The sequence below is a fragment of the Tachyglossus aculeatus genome, chromosome 5, assembly GCF_015852505.1.
Source record: "Tachyglossus aculeatus isolate mTacAcu1 chromosome 5, mTacAcu1.pri, whole genome shotgun sequence".
Classification (NCBI taxonomy): domain Eukaryota; kingdom Metazoa; phylum Chordata; class Mammalia; order Monotremata; family Tachyglossidae; genus Tachyglossus; species Tachyglossus aculeatus.
The window spans coordinates 45,101,677-45,121,663 of record NC_052070.1 but is presented as its reverse complement, the minus strand read 5'-3'; the positions used below and the strand labels follow the sequence as shown (position 1 = coordinate 45,121,663).

The following is a 19,987-nucleotide window of genomic DNA, read 5'->3' as shown; positions in this document are numbered from 1 at the left end:
CTGGGAAACTGCAAAGTGCCACCTCCCACACTTCACTTCCCAGCCTAACTTTTCAATACTGTTCCCTGTTCCCCCAAAGCACCAAGCCTTCGGCAGTCTCCCCACCCCCTGTCAACGGTGGGCCTAGCCATCCACCCCTTTCATAATTTGATCGCTCGTGCCAAATATGCATGAACATTTGTCCTTCTGATTGTCAGTCCTTTCATAATGATGATTAATAATCTGCATAGTTGTTGAGCGTGAAACAAATATTTATACTGTGAAACAGGCATTTCAAAGAGAGCGTGGAAGTAAAGCTGGAAATAAATAGTAGGTCTCCCAGAACACAGTCTGTACTCCTCACTCCCATTCTGCCAGTCAGAGTAGAATTGAGCCTGGGATGCATTTTCTAGTGCACTGACCAATCTGCTCTCCCACCCTTTGGGTCTCTTCCAATTCCGCTGTCTTAAGTTTTTGACTTCCTGGTGAAAGGAAAGACATCTGAGATTTTGGGCAACTGAACTGCTGAGTGACCATGGGCAAGTCATTTACCCTCTGGGGGCCTCGGTTTCCTCCTCCCAAAATGGGATAATCATTCTTGGGGAAGCAGCATGGCTTAGTGGAAAGAGCATGGGTTTGGGAGTCAGAGAACATGGGTTTTAATCCCAGCTCCACCACTTCTCTGCTGTGTGACTTTGGGCAAGCCACTTAACTTCTCTGTGTCTCAGTTACCTCATCTGTAAAATGGGGATTAAGACTGTGAGCCCCACGTGGGACAACCTGATTACCTTGAATCTACCCCAGCGCTTAGAACAGTGCTTGGCACATAGTAAGCACTTAACAAATTCCATAATTATTATTATTATTATTCACTTATAAATAGAACCCAGGTCCTTTGGACTTCCAGGCCCATGCTCTATTTACTAGGCCACGATGCTTCTCATTGTGAGCAGGGAACATACTGGCCAACTCTGATTGCTGTACTCTCCCAAGTACTTAGTACAGTTCTTTGAACATAATAAGGATTCAGTAAATATCATCGATTGCTAAATTGCTAGATTGACTGAGGAGCGGGGCTGAGTTCAAAGTTCAGTATGTACAGTTCTCTGGTGAGCCAAGTTTGAGTTTGGTGAGGCAGGCAGTGTTTGAAGCCCCTTTTCTAACCCTTCCCCAATCTGGGATGAGCAGTGTGTATGTAAATAAAGTTACTCACACCTTGAGGGTGTCACCAACCTCGCTGCTGCCTCATAGGAGATCAAGCAGCCAGCACAGGACTGTTTTGCTAGAGGAAAGAAGAAGGAGTGTCCCATCACCAGTAGAAGATGCCTGCTGTGGCCAAGGAATGAGTCTAGCAACTCTGTTATACTGTATTCATCCAAGTGCTTAATAAGCACTCAATAAATATGATCGATTGATTGATTGATGTGCAGTTTTTCCAGAAGTGATGATGGTTTGCACAGATCCACCCCTGGAGTTCCATAAGGCCCCCTCATCCTGGGCCCTTCCGTGAAAACACATCTTCAGGACATCGCCTGGCTCTCAGCTTCTCATCTCCTAATGATCTGTCACCTCCAGCAAAGCTCCCTACAAATTCATAATGATGATGATAGTCCCAGCCCCAATCACCCACCCATTAGCAAAACTTCTGGGGTATTTTAGCCTTTTTTTAACCTCTCCTCATCTATCAATTCCTGGAGTCCTTTTTTTCCAGAGCCCTGCATTTCTCTGCTCTCCCTAGGAATGAGGGGTAATTGGATCCCAAGGTGCTGCCTCTTTTCCACAACAAGGATCGCCACCCCAAACAGCTCACTAGAAAGGCAGAAATTTTCTCTACTTATGTTGCTGGGCAATTGTTTACTTACATTAATGACTGTCTCCCCCTCTAGACTGTAAGCTTGCTGTGGGCAGGGAATGTGTCCATTATATTGTTATAGTGTACTCTCCCAAGTGCTTAGTACAGTGCTCTGCACACAGTAAACAATAAATATACTTGACTGACTGACTCATTTAACTGTATTTTATTTTTGCTGCTTCTCCACTGCCTGTTCCCCTGGGGGGAGGGGGGGGGGGGGGGGGGTCAATCACAGTGTTCTGCCTGACCCTCGATCTATCGATTCTGATTCCCCACAGACCCACGTGGGAGGGGTAGCTGGGATAATTAATGGGCCCAGAATCCCAAACCAACGTGAACCCCACTGCTTGACACATCTCATCCAGTTACACCTACCAAGGCCGGAGATTAAGCTATTCACTGGGTTTAAACCACTTTCCAAGTCAATTAGAGTGCACTGTGAGAAAGTAAGTTCACCTGACCCAACACTTCCTGCAAAAGCAGAGGCCTGGGGGGGATCAGTGTTTTAAGGATAAAGGATTTGTGACCTTTGGACACTGGATATTCACCCCAGCTGCACAGCACTTATGTTCTTATTTTTAAATTATAAATTACTTATTCATATTAATGTCTGTCTCCCCCCAGACTGTAAATTCGTTATGGGCAGGGTTACGGTCTGCTATTTCTGTTGTATTATACTCTCCCAAGCACATAGTACTTTGCACATAGTAAGCGTTCAATAAATGCCTTTGAATGGTTAATTGTTGAAATGGATCCTGCTCAAAAACGGTGGTGAAGGTTCAGCTTGGAAGAAACCTTCCCATTCTGAGTCAACCAGTGTCCACAGTGCCTCATTGTATTTAGGAAGGCTGCTTTGTCAGGGCTAAGAAACTTTAGTTTCATTATTCCCAGTTCTGAACCTAAAAGAAATTATGTAAGGAAGAGAGAGAAGAAACCAGACTGTGAGGAAGAAAATGGATAATTCGTGTAATAGTTAACCAAAGGCTGGGTATGATTAAAAAGTATGATATTAATAATATAATTATGATAGTAAGTGTTTACTATGTGCCAAAGTATTGTGTAAGGTCTGTGGAAAATTCAAGATATTCAGATCAAACATAGGGCTCACAATCTAAGTGGGTTTTTTTTTTTTTTGGTTTGGTTTGGTTTGGGCTTTGTAATGGTATCTGTTGAGCTCTTTCTATGTGTCAGGCACTGTACTAAACCCTGGGGCAGGTACAAGCTAATTGAGTCAGACACAGTCCATGTCTGACATGAGGCTCATATTCTTAATCCCCAAGGCAAAGAGAAGTTAAATGACTTGTCCAAGGTCATACAGCAGATAATTGGTGGAGCTGGGATTAGAACCCAGATGCTTCTGATTCCCAGGCCCATGCTCTATCCACTAGGCAATGCTCTTCAGAAAGCAAAAATCTTCCTCCCATTTTACCGATCCTGAGACACAGAGAGCTTAAGTCACTTGCCCATGGTCACAAAGTAGGCCAAGTGGCAGAGTTGGAATTAGAACTCAAGTCTTCTGATGTTCAGTTCCATGCTCTTTCCATCAGGCCATACCGCTATTATTTAAATAGCCAACATGAATCTGGGAAGCTTGCACAGGAGCGTGACCTGCTAGGGTTGTAAAATAATATTTCTATTAGGCTTGTCAGACCAAAACTGGAGTACTGGATCCCAAAATGGATGTAGAGAAACTGGGGAGGGTCCAGAGAGAAAAGGGACAAGAATAATTAAAGGGGTGGAAAACAGGATGCAGGTTTAATAGGGTTAGGGATGTTTATTCTGGAAAAGAGAAGGCACAGGGAAGACTTATTGAGTATCTCCAAGCCTAAACAAAGTTTTTATAAGGAGAAGAGCTCCCTGCCCAAAGTAAGCACTCAATAAATACAATTGACTGATTGAGAACACTGCCTAATCGTTTTCTTTGCCCACTGAGGTCCAAACAGTTAAATCAGGAGAGACTTTTATTGGATGTCAGAAAGAGCCTCCTGTTTGGTAAGGGTAATAAAACACTGGAAGAGACTACAGTGAAAGGTTTAGTCAGTCACCCATCCAGAGGCAGGAGGCTGGATCCAATGACCTCTCGAATTTCTTCCTGTTCTGGGATTCCAGGATTCTAACAGTCCAGATGTACTTCTCCAAACTCCGAAAGCTCCCTGTGTGTGGGGTGACTGGAAAAAAAAGTTTGTGGGCTGAGAGCATTTGTGACCTAACTTAAGGGCTCCTTCAAGAAGCTCAAAAACTCACCAAGGAAACAAAGTCCCAACTTTCTGGCAGGGGTGGAACTGGAGAAAGCTGCTTTTATTCTCGAGGCAATGACCTTAACACTGTAAATTAATTCTGAAGCACAATTGTTTTCAATCTTCATTTAAAACCAACCTTAGTTAATCTCGCTTTAATGACACAGGAAATGGAAATTCCCTTAATAAAATAAGTTATGAATATTTATTACCCCATTTTACCTGGAAAAATTGAATAATTCATCAATTAACTTTCCTATTAATTATTTAATGCAAAATTAATACACTGCAAAACTCTTACGTAGCTGTGCGGCCCCGTGGCACTAGATGCTGAAATTAAGCATCACCTGCCATGACATGAGTACCTACTGCATAGGGTATGTATACGGTCAGGACCATTCTATTTCTGTTCTTCAGGAAGGATTATATTCCTCCCACTTCCACCAGATTAAACAGCATCTGCAACACCATCCCACCCCAACCAGCCCTGAGTCCGGGGAGCCTGAAGACTTCAGTAGTTATGGCAGTTAAAATGAGAAGATATCTGCTCTCCCTACTTCTTCCTGTCTTGTCTTATGCCGTCGTCATGTCCGACCCATAGCAACACCATAGACACATCTCTCCCAGATCGCCCCACCTCCATCTGCAACTGTTCTGGTAGTGTATCCATAGAGCTTTCCTGGTAAAAATATGGAAGTGGTTTACCATTGCCTCCTTCAGTGCAGTAAACTTGAGTCTCTGCCCTCGACACTCTCCCGTGACATTGCTGCCCAACAAAGGTGAGTTTTGACTTGTAGCAGATTGCCTTCCGCTCGCTAGCCACTGCCCAAGCTAGGAATGGAATGAATATGCCTCTACTTGACTCTCCTTCCCCTAATTGAGACTAGTACAGAACTGGAAACTCTCCAGTTGCGACCCTGAGAGGCTACTTCTTCTAGTGAGTGCTTCATAAACACCATGATGAAGAAACTGAAGGCCAGAGAAAATCTCTCTTATCTTAGTCTCTTATCTTAATATCTTATCTTAATCTCTCTCTCAAGTTACTTAATCAGTAACTTGTCTGTAGTCAAAGAGCAGACCAGTATCAGAGTTGGGATGGGAACCCAGGTCTCCTGATTTCCAGCCCTATGCTCCTTCCTCTGGGTCATGCTACCTCCCAAAGAGTCATAAAGGACAGAACGAATCCAGAACAAAATGGCTGGTCACCCACCCTGCCCAGCCATACTCAGTATATTGTTGGTAATTTAGCAGTTACCATGATGTTTCCCTCAAAATTGCCACTCTACTTCCCTTGTCACATATAAGTGAGAAGCAGCATAGCCTCATAGATGGAGCACAGCCCTGGGAGTCAGAAGGACCTGGCTTCTAATCCTGATTCTGCCACGTGTGTGCTGTGTGACCTTAGGCAAGTCACTTATATCTATAATTGTATTTATTTTTATTGATGTCTGTTTACTTGTATTGGTATCTGTAGACTGTAGACCCCTCTCTAGCCTGTAAGCTCATTGTGGGCAGGGATTGTCTCTCTTTATTGTTGTACTGTACTTTCCCAAGCACTTGGCACAGTGCTCTGCATACAGTAAGTTCTCAATAAATATGATTGAATGAATGAATGAACTTCTCTGGGCCTCAGTTACCTCATCTGTAAAATGGGGATTAAGACAGGAACTGGGGACAGGGACCGTGTTCAACCCGATTTGCTTGCATCCACCTCAGTGCTTAGTACAGTGCCTTACACATAGTAAGTGCTTAACCAATTCCACAATTATTAACAAATGCCATAAAAAGTAAAAACTCAAAAAGGAACTGAACAGGGAGAAAAGATTTCCTCCAAATAAAGGCTCAAGGTTACAATAAAGATAGTCCTCTGTTCTGCAAGTATATGACTTTCCTGCCAAACAATATCTCTGGAGAACTCTCTATCCAATGCCCAGGCATGTACAGCCCTGAACTTTCATTATACGTGGAGAGCTCCGATATGATAAACCAAAAACAGATACATTTTACTGTTTCCAAGCCATTCAGAGACCAAGAACAAGTATATGTTCCTAAGCGTCCCTTCACATGCTTTCCAACTTCCTGTTTTCATTATTTTGTTTTTTTGAATGGCACTCTACTAAGAGCTTTACTAAGAACAAGCTAATCAGGTTGGACACAGTCCCTATCCCATATGGGGATCACAGTCTTAATCCCCATTTTACAGATGAAGTAACAAGTTCAGAGAAGGGAAGTAACCTTCTCAAGATCCCACAGCAGACAAGTGGTATAGCTGGAATAAGAGCCAGGTCCTTCTGACCCCCAGGCCTGTGCTCTCTCAACAAGGCCATGCTGTGTCTCAGCATGTGATGCAGGATAAGATGCTTGACCTCTCTGTGCTGAGGAAGCCAGGGAGATCTTCAGTAGGCCCTAGAGAACATCTTCCACAAAGTCCAGTTTCCTAATCTGGAAAACGGCCTGCCCGGGAGAGATATCATGAGTAACGATTACCAATAAAAAAAAAAATATATATATATATATATATATATGGCTATGTCGGTGCTAGGCTGGAGTTCTCATCCAGAATGTAACAAAGAATCAAGAAAAGTAAATTTCACCAACAAAATGTGTAGTATGGGCAACACTGCTCAATTTTAGCGTTTCCTGTTTTTAATAGGATTAAATTACTCAACCACTGGATATTTTCTGTAAAAATATATAGACGGTAAATTTCACTTCACCGGCAGAATGCACAGAGGGAGACCATCAGCTCCACATTTATTTTCATTTTTAAGTCATTATAGGCAAGCTTTGTCTTAGCAGTAATTTCATTACCTTACCCTGCTGCGTTCCCTCTACATCTCACTGTGACCTGCTTTCCTTGACACCTCATCTGGGCTCCAGCCCCCATTTTACATAACAAATCAAATTTCCCAGCCTCCTGAAAATTCCTGTGGATGAAGAGTTAAGAAAAACGATGATAGGCTGTGCGGGGATGATTCTGCCAAGAAAAGCAGCTCCTGTCCAGGCCTCCCAAAACCTTCTTCTGCCACTGTGAAGACTGTGAAAATCTCCACTCATCCCAAAAATCCAGGATGATGACAACAACGAGCCTCCATCTTCTTCAGAGACTAACTTGGAGCCAGGGCTCATTGACGCTTCCGTTTCTCGAAGGCCTTGGAACAAGACCTGTTCCCTTAGTAAGCTCTCTGTGAGCAGGGAACATGTCTACCAACTATTCAGTATCGTACTCTCCAAAGTGTTTTGTACAGTGATGTACAAATGGTAAGCACTCAATAAGTACCACTGATTGAGGGATAGCTGTCTGTTGGTGCCTACTCCCAATATCCATCAGAGTTAGCCAGAAAGGTCCCTCCTCACTCCTTACCAGCCCCTCCTCACTCCTTACCAGCTGAAAAGATTTGCCTCTTCCTATGTGTGCATTTTCCCCAAATGTTCAGGGCTGCTAGAGAGGAGGCTGAATGCTCAAGTCCAGACCAAAATGTCCAGGGCACAAGGAAAAACGAAAAACGTATCTTCCAAAACCCCATAAAAGAAGGGGCTTTCTCAGAAAGTCAAAGAAGTGCAAAGTATTTTTAAAGACTGTAAGCACCTTATGGGCTCCTCGTGCCTACCAACTCTGTTATGTTGTATTCTCCCCAGAGCTCAGTACAATGCCCTGCACACAGTAAGTATTCACTAAATAAGCAGCATCGTTTACTGGATAGAGCACAGGCCTGAGAGTCAGAAGGACCTGGGTTCTAATCCCTGCTCCACCACTTGTCTGCTGTATGATCTCGGACATGTCACTTCACTTCTTTATGCCTCAGTTACCTCATCTGTAAAATGGGGATTGAGACTGTGAGCCCCATGTGGGAAAAGGGACTGTGTCAAACCCGATTTGCTAGTATCCACCCCAGCACTTATACAGTGCCTGGCACATAGTAGGTGCTTAACAAATACCATAATTATTATTAATTATTATTACTTCACTTCTCTCTCTGACTCAGATACCTCATCTGTAAAATGGGGATTAAGACTAAGCCCCATGTGGTACATAGACTTTATCCAACATGACTACATTGTATCAGCCCTATAGCTTAGAAGAGTGCCTGGCACACAGTAAGCACTTGACAAACAACATAAAAATAAATAAATACCATTGATTGAATAAAAACAAAAAAGCCCCACTTCTTTCTTCAAATGGCACTGTCATTTGCCTTTTGCAAATCTGGAGTCTCGAGATCAGGGAAATGCAGGGAATGCTCCCCCTGTGAACTGTGGCCAACTAATTAGTGCTCCTTTAACGAGAGTGAGAATGGGCCCACCATTACCCAGCCTATTTGCCGATTATTCATTCTACATGGAACGGCAGAAAATTATGAATTGTGAAAAGTCGTTTACTCAGTGAACGACCATTCCCCACTTGAAATGCTGCTCTGCAAACTGCCCAGATCTCTTTCCCTAACACCTATGGTGATTCATAGGGCCAGAATTGGTCCCTGGGAAATTCCATGCAGACCTCTATCAAATGGAAGTGGTTCTCCTAACACAGGAGAGAGAGAAATGGAAAAGCCAAAAATAAACCGGTAGGTAGCAGAAGTGAAGCAAAATTACTGCCAAGAGACACTGACACAGTATGTAAATGGATATTGATTTGTGTGGGCCTATTGCAGCCGAAGGTTGTTATTCTCAGAAATATTAATCACTGCCAGATTTCCAGGTTTCAAGATCCCAGAAAGGGTCATTCTGCGAGGATAATTCTTCAGTCTGGGACCTTCCCCCTGCATCTCACATTTGTGCTCACCTGACATGAAAACCACAGGATCAGGGAGGGTATTTCTGCTGAATAGGTCAACCCTGGGTTCGACCTCGGATCTGGGTTCTAATGCCGGCTCTGCCACTTGTCTGCTGTGTGACCTTGGACAAGTTATTTCCCTCTCTGTGTCTGTTACCTCATCTCTAAAATGGGGATTAAGACTGTGAGCCCTATATGTCCCACGTTGGAATGAGACTAGGTCCAACCTGATTAGCTTATATCTAACCCAGTGCTTAGTACAGTCCCTGACACACTGGAAGCGCTTAACAAATACCATAAAAAAAACCCAAGAGGTCATTGTGTTTGGACTATGGGATCAAGGTTTCATTTCCCACTGGCTCACTATGGGTAGGGAGCATATCCACCAACTCTGTTGTATTATACTCTCCTGACCACTTAGTATAGTGCTCTGCACACAGTAAGTGCTTAGTAAATACTACTGATTAACTGATAGGCCACGGTCAGCATGGCCCAGCCATGTAACGAGTTCTACAGGAGGGATCACTTCAGAGGTGACCCTACTGCATCCACAGCCTTGGTATAAACACTCTCAGATCAAATACAATGTGGGGCTGCTGTAGATGGGTCCAGTCAGGGAAGAGGAGGCTGTGACCACTGTAAAGGAGTCGAAAAAAAAAAAAGAAAATGATCCCTCTGGGAACTCTGACTGAATCGCCATGTCCAGTTGGAATGGCAATGGAGCTCAGGAGTCCCGGGATGCTGTACCTGGATGCTTCCACCTCGATGGCCGGACAATAAGAGGGGAGAAAGCCAAACCAGGAAGACAGCCTCCCATCCCCACCTCCTCTGCTGTTCAGTGATAAAAGGGAGAGCAATTTCTGTCATCTCCAGCCTTCTCCGGTCATTTCCTCATCAGAAATGCCAAACTAAGGTGGAAGAGGAGGCAGTGTCTGCTGCGAGAGGCGCTCCCTTTATTCCACCCTCCTCAAGAAGCTGGGAGACAAAGCACTCAATAAATACGATTGAATGAATGAATGAATGAACTCCATCCGGATGAGAACCGCTCTTCCCACTCTATATGAGAGGAGTTCTTAGAGTGGCCTCCTATGGCCTCTTTGCTGATCCGGAAGTAATAAGCAGAAATTCTGTTCCGCACATAACAAAACAACAAAATGGAATCTTAAGCCCACATGAAAAAGGTTTTTGTGGAAGCCCACAGAACTTAGAGCGTGTTGCTGGGTGTATCAACCCCTAGTACCCCCACAACTCCCTGGATATGGACTCTTATCTTTCCCTTCACAGGCCCTAATAATCCAAGTGCTAGTTTTTAGCCCTGGGACGAGCGGGCAGCAACTGAGGTTGAGGGGGACTGGGTGCTGAAAATAAAAATACTATTGAGTACAAGACCAGACAATTGTCTGTCCTGAGTGTGCATGAGGGGAAGAGAGGCATGACTGGATAGCACGCAGACACCTCAACTTTGGACTAGGAAGGGATTTTTCCACTAAACAACTAGTTAGAGGCTGCTTTTACTAAGCTTATGTCTCTCTTCTTTAGATTCCTCACAGTCCCTCTTTTACAGTCCCTCCTGGGCTCTTCTTTGATGACTTCTCTGCCTCCTCTTTCTGCTCCAGTCCATATTTCATTCTGCTCCCCAGAGCCAATTTCACAAAACTGTTCAGTCCATGTTTCCCCACTCCTCAAGAACCTCCAATGGTTGACCATCCACCTCCTCATCAAACAGAAACTCCATACAATTGGCTTTAAAGGATTCATCTTGCCCCCACCTCCCCCCACGCCCCCTTAATTTACTTCACTGATTTTCTACTACAACCCAGCCAGCACACTTCGCTCCTCTAATGCCAGTCTACTCTCTTGTACCTCAATCTCATCTATCCCATCGTCAAATTCTCACCCATATCCTGCCTCTGGCCAGGAACACCTTCCTACTTCATAACCAACAAACAATCACTCTCCCCACCATCAAAGCTATACTAAAGCACATCTCCTCCAAGAGGCCTTCCCCAATTAAGACCTCAATTCCTCTTCTCCCACACCCTTCTGTATCATCCTTGCACTAGGATTTGTACCCTCTCAATCCCACACTACTTATACCCATAACGTATTTATTCATATCAATGTCTCTATGCCCTTCTAGACAGTAAGAGCGTTGTGGGCAGGACATGCATCTACCTGCTCTGTTATACTGAACTCTCCCAAGTACTTAGTACAATGCTCTGCACACAGTAAGCCCTCAATGAACACAACTGCCTAACATTCAGAGACTGAATTTGACAATAAGGGAATAAGAGGATATAGCATGTGACAGCAAATTAAAAAACAACAACATCACCCCTAAATCCACAGCATGTACCTCCCTGGCCTCCGTCTGCAGCCTCCAATAAGGATAGAGAGTAGATGGAGGAATAAAGGGTGAAGACCCATTAATGTACATTTGCTACTCTGGTAATGATGATGGGTTTTTGTGCCTCGTCAAGAATTTGCACTCTATTAGCTGAATGCTGAAATGTATGTTACATGACATATTATTATGTTAATTTCATAGCAGGTCCCAACTCAGCACAATGCAAAAGGTTACAACCACTTGTCAAGGAAAAAGCATCTACATTGTGCTTGTGACTGACCCAATTTCCTCAGAGTTCTGCCGTCAACAGTCACAGGAATAATCTTCCTGGAACACCTTTATCCAGGCTGCCTCTCCCCTCTTTCCCTCCCACCTCTTTCACTTGCTCTTCAAGCATATCTATTTAACCACCTGGGAAAGTCAGCCCCACATGGGACAAGCACAGTGTCTTTTCCGGGTTTGTTAAGCACTTACTATGTGCCAGGCACTCTGCTAAGCACTGGGGTAGATACAGGATAATTGGGTATAAAACAGTCTCTGTCCTGGGGTTCAAGGTCAATCCTCATTTTACAAATGAGGTAACTGTGGCACAGTGAAGTTACTTTCCCAAAGTCACACAACAGACAAGTGGGGAACCAGAATTAGAATTCAGATCCTTCGGATTCTTACATTCATGCTCTATCCACTAGGCCATGCTGCTTCTCTTTGTCAAGCCTGATAGACATTTTTGTATCCCAGGGCTTGACACATGCTAAGTACAAAAAAAAAAAAAAAAAAAAAAGAAAAAAGATCCTTCAGGTGGGAACCCATGATGATTTTGGCAATTTTCTTCAAAATCCCTCCTGGAAGGAGGACATAAAAGAACACCACATGGTACACACATTGTCCTAGCTGGCAATTTTCGAGAGGAGATGTATAACCAGACCAAAAACCTATTGAACAGAAAGAAAATATGTGGACCAAGCACTTGGGACAGTACTGGGTACGGCTGCTGAGAAGCAGCGTGGCTCAGTGAAAAGAGCATGGGCTTTGGAGTCAGAGGTCATGGATTCAAATCCTGACTCTGCCAATTGCCAGCTGTGTGACTTTGGGCAAGTCACTTAACTTCCCTGGGCCTCAGTTACCTCATCTGTAAAATGGGGATGAAGACTGTGAGCCCCCCGTGGGACAACCTGATCACCTTGTAACCTCCCCAGGGCTTAGAACAGTGCTTTGCACATAGTAAATGGTTAATATATGCTATCATTATTATTATTGTTGTTGTTTGAATATGCCTTGGTGCCAACCAGTCAACACGATGTTTGGGAGCTTCATTCATTCATTCAATCATATTTATTGAGTGCTTATTGTGTGCAGAGCACTGTACTAAGCGCTTGGAAAGTACAATTCGGCAACAAATAGAGACAATCCCTACCTAACAATGGGCTCACAGTCGAGAAAGGGGACTCCAGCCCCTGAGGGGGCATCGTCTCAAATTCTAGCTTGCCCAGTGGAAAGTTGCAGGTCCCAGGAACTCCCACATCTGTATTTCTCCATCTTCCACACAACCAAAAGGTCTTTGAGGAAAGGGACTGTGTCTTGCACTTCTGTGGTACTTCCCAAATGCTGAGTACAGAGTGTGTATTCAGGAGGCACTCAATAAATACCAATTCTACTTTTAGGGATCCTGCCTTTTGCAGAAGCACTCAGTAGGGAAATGCTCCTTATGTTTTGGCCTGCACAAATGAAACTCAGCTGAGAAACAGAGAAACAGCATGGTCTAGTGGAAAGAACACAGGCCTGGGGGCCAGAGTATCTGGATTCTAATCCTGGCTCTGCCAAGTACCTGCTGGGTGACCTTGGGCAAGTCACTTTATTTCTCTGTTCCTCAGTTCCCCTGCAAAATGGGGATTCAATACCTGTTCTCCCTCCTACTTAGATTGTGAGCCCCATGTGGGACCTGATCAACTTGTATCTACCCCAGTGCTTAGTACAGTACTTGGCACATAGTAAGTGCTTAGCAAATGTTATTATTACTATTATCATCATCATTATCATTATTATTATGGGAGGGAGGAAAGGATTTGCTCGATCCTAGTGGAAATCAAAATGGGAATCAATCAATGGAATTTATTGAGCATTTAGTGTGTGCAGAGCACTGTACTAAGTGCTTGGGAAAATATAATACAACAGAATTGGTGGACAAGATTCCTGACCTCAATAAGCTTACAGGCTATGGGGGAGACAGAGAATAAAATAAATTACAGATCAGGGAAATTGTAGCGTATAAGAATACATACATAATTGTCATGGGGTTGGGGTAAGTAGCAAAGTGCTCAAGGGGTACACGGCCAGAGGCAGAGCCCCACTAATGCTTGACCTTGGGACTATCCAAAAATGGTACATCTCCCTATTACCCTTCCCAGAATTAGCATTAGTGAGTTCAAATGTCAGGGCTACAACTCAGAGCATGGCCTCCCAGGCAAACCAGCTACTGGTTTTCCCCCCTACTTCTCTCCCTCCCACTTCAAATACAGCAGACCACAGCTCTCCCAATCTTCCAGGCTCTCCTAACATGCTGCATCCTCCAAGCAGCCTTCCCTGATTAATTCCCAAGAGCCAAAGTCACGTCAATAGAACAGCCATCCTTAGCACTTACGGATTTGAAATAATAATAATAATAACAATGGCATTTGTTAAGTGCTCACTATGTGCAAAGCACTGTTCTAAGCGCTGGGGAGGATACAAGGTGATCTGGTTGTCTCTCATGGGGCTCAGAGTCTTAATCCCCATTTTACAGATGAGGTAACTGAGGCACAGAGAAGTGAAGTGACTTGCCCAAAGTCACACAGCTGACAAGCAGCAGAGTTGGGATTTGTACTCATCATAAGCAATTAAGTATAAATGCATATTCAATTGTATAGTAAATCATTTACTCAGCCACTTTATCTCGACATACTCTTATTCCTACCTATAATAATAATAATGATAACTGTGGTACCTACTAAGGTTTTACAATGGACTGAGGTAAAACAATGTAAGTAGTTTGGACCCATTCCCTGTCCCACATTGAACTTCCAGTTTAAGTGGCAGGCAGAACAGATAATGTAATCTCCGGTTTATAGATGAAAAAACTGAGGCCTAGAAATATGAATTGAGTTCCAGGCTAAGGGGAGGATGGGTGGAAGGGATCAGACGTGAGATAGATGAGGGTGGGGCAAGTGAATAAACTGGTGCTAGAGGACTGAAGTTAGGCTGAACTACAGCAGATCAGTGAGGTAAGGTAGGTTGGAACAAGCTGACTGAGTGCTTTAAAACCGGTGGTAAAGCCACACGCACAGTCATAGGTGAATTTCAGTCAGTTGCGTCTTTTTGGATGTGAGGGACAACTATATGTAAACACTCCTAAGTACTCGGAACTCAGTTCTGAGTCAAGAATATTGAGCAGCATAATGACCTAGTGGAATGAGCACAAGCCTGGGAGTCAAAGGACCTGGATTCTAATCCTCGCTGCGCCACTGTCTGCTGTGTGACCTTGCCCAAGGTCAAGTCACCTAACTTCTCTAAGCTTCAGTTACCTCATCTATAAAATGCCATTATTATGCTACCGATTGCTGTCTACTTGTTTTGTTTTGTTTTGTTGTCTGCCTCCCCCCTTCGAGGCTGTGAGCCCATTGTTGGGTAGGGATTGTCTTTCATTTTTTGCAGAATTGTACTTTCCAAGGGCTTAGTACAGTGCTCTGTGCACAATAAGTGCTCAATAAATACGATTCAATGAATGAATAAAATGGGGATCAAGAGTGTGAGCCCCATGTGGGACATGGATTCTGTTTAACCTGATTAGCCTGTCTCTACCCCAGTGCATAGCACCACACGTGGCACACTGTAAACATTTAACAAATATGATTAAAAATCAATCCATGGTATTTACTAAGCACTTGCAGAACATTGTACTAAGCACTTGGGAAAGCCAAAACACAAGACAGTTGGTGACACGATCCCTGCTCACGAAGTACTTGTTCAATAAATACCAGCTACTGCTTGACTGATGGATTCCTTCCCCTGTTCTAATTTTCATTCCCCCCAGGTGGCCGATTCAACTCTCCCCTCTTGCTTCTCCCTCCACCTTTCAGTCGATTTGCCATTTGCCTTTCATGGATTAGGTGTGTAATGTTCCACAGGTGAAAGTTCTCAGTTTTTGTAGAGGAACCAACCCTGTAGAGTCAGGAAAGACTGCTTAGGAAAGGAGGAAAGCCTTTCCAGAAATCTAATAACTTGGAGAAATGATGTGCGTGGCCGAGGGGGTGAAAGGAGTTGCTGTGGGGTGCGGTGAGGAAAAAGGTGGCAGGAGAACAGAGACAGAGAATTTGAAGAGAGGAGGGTTGGGAGTCTGGGAAGCATCCCAGCCAAGGAAAACAGGAGAGTCTGGGTGTGTTGGTCTCTCCTGGGTGGCAAGGAATCCCAATCCCTGGGCTGGAGAGTCGGATCCTCTCTGGCTTCATCTCTTCCTGGCTCCCCACCATGCCTCCCCTAACTTTTTTTTATGGTATTTGTTAGGCACTTATTATATGCCAGCCACTGTACTACATGCTGGGGCAGATACAAGTTAATCTACCGCAGTCCCTGTCCCACATAGGGCTCACAGTCTTAATCCTCATTTTACAGATGAGGTAATTGAGGAATAAAGAAGTGAAGTGACTTGCCTGAGGTCACACAGCAGACAGCTGGCAGAACCAGGATTAGGACCAAGGTCCTTCTGACTTCCAGGTCTACCTGTTTCCTATCTATTAGGCCCACTTTCCTTAGGCTCATTCTCTCCTGGGGCCTTTGGGCAGCACAGAGGGTGGTTGCTTAATCGGAAACTCTTGGAACATGCCAATGTTTCCAATAACCAATTGAACTCCATGTTGGTTTCCAACAAAAACTAAACAAACCCCCAGAGGTCTCTCATCCACCAGTCTTGTCTGGTGAGAGATTCTCCAGGCTTCTCTCACCTCTGCAGTTAGATTTACCTGTCCCTGTTTCAAGATCCCTTTTGAACTCATAGGGAGTTCATTAACCAATGCCAGATTCCTCAAAGGGGCTTTCTGCATGGATTCTCCAATCTGGCATCCAAGGCCCAGGACTGGCACAACAAAAATTGGATGCCCATTGCCTTTCTCCAGCTTGTCGGGTCCCTCCCCTCAGTGCCAAACCCTATCGATGGCAGGAGTCCAGGTCTGGGATTGTGAATGAATGAGAAGTAGAATTATTTGGGGCTTAATGAATGAGAAAATGAAGGAATGAATAAATGAGGGAAGAAATAAATAAATGAGTGAATAAATGAATGAGTGAGTGAATGAATGGCTGAGTGAACGTATGAATGAATGAGGGCATGACTGGATGAATCAAGCTTTTCACTGCTGAGCTTACAAACAGACTTAATGAATTTTCATCAAGGTGCTATCTCGAGCTAAGGTGGCTCCTTGATTGGGAAACCTAGCATTCCAACTTCATGCCTGCATTTAGGAGAGGTCAAGACTGTCCCTAAAAAAGGCAGAGAACGTGATGCTGCAAAGATGCTATCCTGCTTGGGAGATTGATGATTGGAATGTGTTCCCACAGTTGGCTGTGGCCTCTGCTTCCCTGCAGATCCTTAAGACAGGTTGGTTAGGGGACAGTCCTTCCTGGCAACAGGAGGATTCAGCAGGTGGCCTCCAGAGGCCCTTTTTAGACCAAGTCTATGATTCTATATTGTACTCTCTCAAGTGCTTAGTAAAGTGCTCTGTACATAGTAAGCACTCATAAATGCCACTGTTGGATTGATGGTTCCCAGAAATATTTCCAGAACATCCTTGCATTAGACAGGACAGATTGTTCTTGCATTCCACATTCCTCAAGATGCTCTCCAAGGGCTCTGAACATTTTCAAAGTTACTCTAAGACACCTCATTATTCAAAAGGTGAGGCAGGGATCCTCCGGTCTTCAATATAATTAGAGGTGAGTCTGAGCAAGGGCTCTATTTATAACCTAAAGCCACCAGGAAGCCAGAGAGATAAGCAGGGGGTCCTTTCTAGGGCTCCCATCCCGACATCACTATGGAGGCTGATTATAACAATTAATTTAATAGGGATTCCTCCACACGAACAATGGATCATTTTATTAAGCAACTCTATAAATGTCAGTGGTGCGATTCGTTTTTATTAATTTTCTAAAATGAAATTAGCACTAACAGTTTTAGCAGCAAACAGAGGTTGTGGAACGTTCTCATTCAGCAGTGTATCGATGTCATTAATTCCTTAATTTCAGGAGGCCAGTTTGTATGAACTCAGCATTTAAACGCACCAATTAATTTCAATATCGGGGAAAAAAAAATTCACTGAAGTCAACCCAAATCTAATTTAGGAAGGTCCTTGAACAGCCGTGGCAACTTTTCCTCCTCGTGGGATGATGATCTTTCGAGTGTAAACACACATGAACAAAATAGAGAGCTAGTGATAGGAAAATGGTTGGTACCTCATGATCCTTTAGCAGATTGAGTACCACCTTCAAAAACCTTGGAAAGTCTCATCTGATCTGACATCTTTCATGATACAGTACATCTCTGCTTACATCACTTAACATGCCTTTTCAGACTAATTCCCCCCTCACATCATCCCATGGAGCTACAGGAGTCTGAGGAAGACAGTCTATCTGCCTTCCTGTTGGTAAACTCTCGAACAATCAATCATATTTACTGAGCGCTTACTGTGTGCAGAGGACTGTACTAAGCCCTTACATTAGAACCCAATATTTCTGATTTCAAAATAAGTAGATATATCTCAAATCAATAATCAATTAGTCAACAGTATTGAGCATCTAGTGGGAGGACAACACTGAGCTCTGTGACTTATCTGCTGTGTGACCTTGGGCAAATCACTTCACTTCTCTCTGCCTCAGTTACCTCATCTGTAAAATGGGGATTGAGACTGTGGGTCCCATGTGGGGCAGGGACTGTGTACAACCTGATTTGCTTGTATCCACACCAGTGCTTAGTACAGTGCCTGGCACATAGAAAGCACTTGACAAATACTACTATTATCATCATCATTATTATTATTATCATTATTTGCAGCAGGGTTGGGGGTTGGGAGAGGAAATTGAACTTTGGAAGGATGGAGGAGCTATTCATTCAACCGCAAGAATACAGTTCTAAAGGGCTCCAGTCACCTGTGCCACCCGCAACTCAACATCCATAATCTAATAAACCCTCTATCTTGCAACTTTACTCACTGAAAACAGCACAACCACACACACTAATGAAAGCTCCCCAGAACAGAAGACACCAAAAACTCAAACCTCATGGGTGGTAGGTGAGTTTTTTCCTTTAAAGGAAGCGAACAACTTCAGCTCCCTCAACATAATAAAAGGTCAGTTACACTCGAGGAAAACAGGTCGGCAATCTTTCAACCAACTGTACCTGCTCCCAAGTGAGCTGAGAAGTTAAACATTCATGGCAGACAAGAGGACTTTTACAGCATAATAAACTGCAAATCTGTCCATTACCACTGCTTTGGCGGGGGGATCTTCTCACTACGAACAATTGACATTAAACATGGAAAATGGGTCCCAGGCAAACATCTTCAGTTTCCCTGTGGTCCGCTACATTGCCTTTGAAAAATGGAAGAGTGTCTAGAGAGGAGATCGGGAACAGGTACGAACACCTGCTCAAAATCATAACCCCTGACTTCTCCCTCACGTCACTTCAAAACTGCCCCTTGGAAAAGATACAATTAAATGATTAAATGTTAAACCGTCAGATTAAAACTTTCAACTCGCATGACTGCGGGTGCTCTATTTTTTATCTATCTGATTCCATTCAATAAAACCCTCATTAAGTCAATTAATGAGATCTCAGGGTCCCATGCCACCAAGCATGACAGACTTTTCAATTCAGGGGCCGACGAATTGATTGGCAAAGTCGGGTAATCAGTGCAAATCCATCAGTGTACATTTTTGAAAAGCAACAATATCTGGAACGTTACCTTGTCTTAGGGGAGGTGGTTAGCCATTCTTCATGTTTTTCAAATGTTATTAAATAAGCTGCAATTTCCTGAAAAAGAAAAGGCACAAAGATAAATAGTTAACCTACACCGTGTCTTTGGAGGCCTGAAAGTTGAACGGGCGAAAACTTCCAGACTCGCTCTCCAACCCTTGCAAGACTAGGAGACCCACTGGCTGCTGTTGCTCCCCTCCTGTGACTCCAGTTTTTACAATCCTCTTTTCCCAACCTGTCACACAACTACAACCAAAGTTTCAGCCTTCAAAAGAGTAGTCTGTGGAAAGGACAAAAAAATACATCTCTCTGGAAAGGAAACAGCAGCTACGGTTTCATATGCGAAGAGTCATTAATTTGCAGAAGAAGAAAGGAAGGTTCGCATCACCACAGGTCTTGGTTTAGGTAAGGTCTTAATTTCAGAGTTGGGTCTGTCTTCTAAGGCTGGACTGATCTTTCATCATTGCAAGAGATGCCATTTCCGCGCAGCTTGATTCCCAGACCCTCTGAGCCAAGTCACACGAAGATTAAAAAGAAAAGATAAAACCAAAACGCCTCCAAAAACGAAAGAGAAATAGGTTAACCTTTTCCACCACGGAAGGCCTCCCGATAACTTAATCTATTGCTTCAGAAAGAAGAGCAATGTCAGCAGAGTTTAAGGCAGAGACGGAGGAAATGCGGGCACCTGAAGGTATATTAAATATTTATAAACACAACAGCATCACTGCAGATAGAATTACTGATTTATTAATAATTTCCAGAAAAAGCCAGTGGGTGACATCAACATAAGTCATCGCTCCTGCTT

The 19,987-nt window shown here is 43.8% G+C and overlaps 1 protein-coding gene across 5 annotated transcripts in view; it reads right to left on the bottom strand.

Moving 5' to 3' along the window:
• The window catches only part of CAMTA1 (calmodulin binding transcription activator 1), an 868,926-nt gene extending 849,691 nt beyond the window's left edge, over window positions 1-19,235 (bottom strand). For all 5 annotated transcript variants that reach the window (XM_038747474.1, XM_038747476.1, XM_038747477.1 and 2 more), the window contains exon 1: window positions 19,172-19,235. The gene's annotated coding sequence lies outside the window, so the exon portion shown is untranslated. The remainder of the gene's footprint in view (window positions 1-19,171) is intronic.
• Window positions 19,236-19,987: the final 752 nt, after the last annotated feature.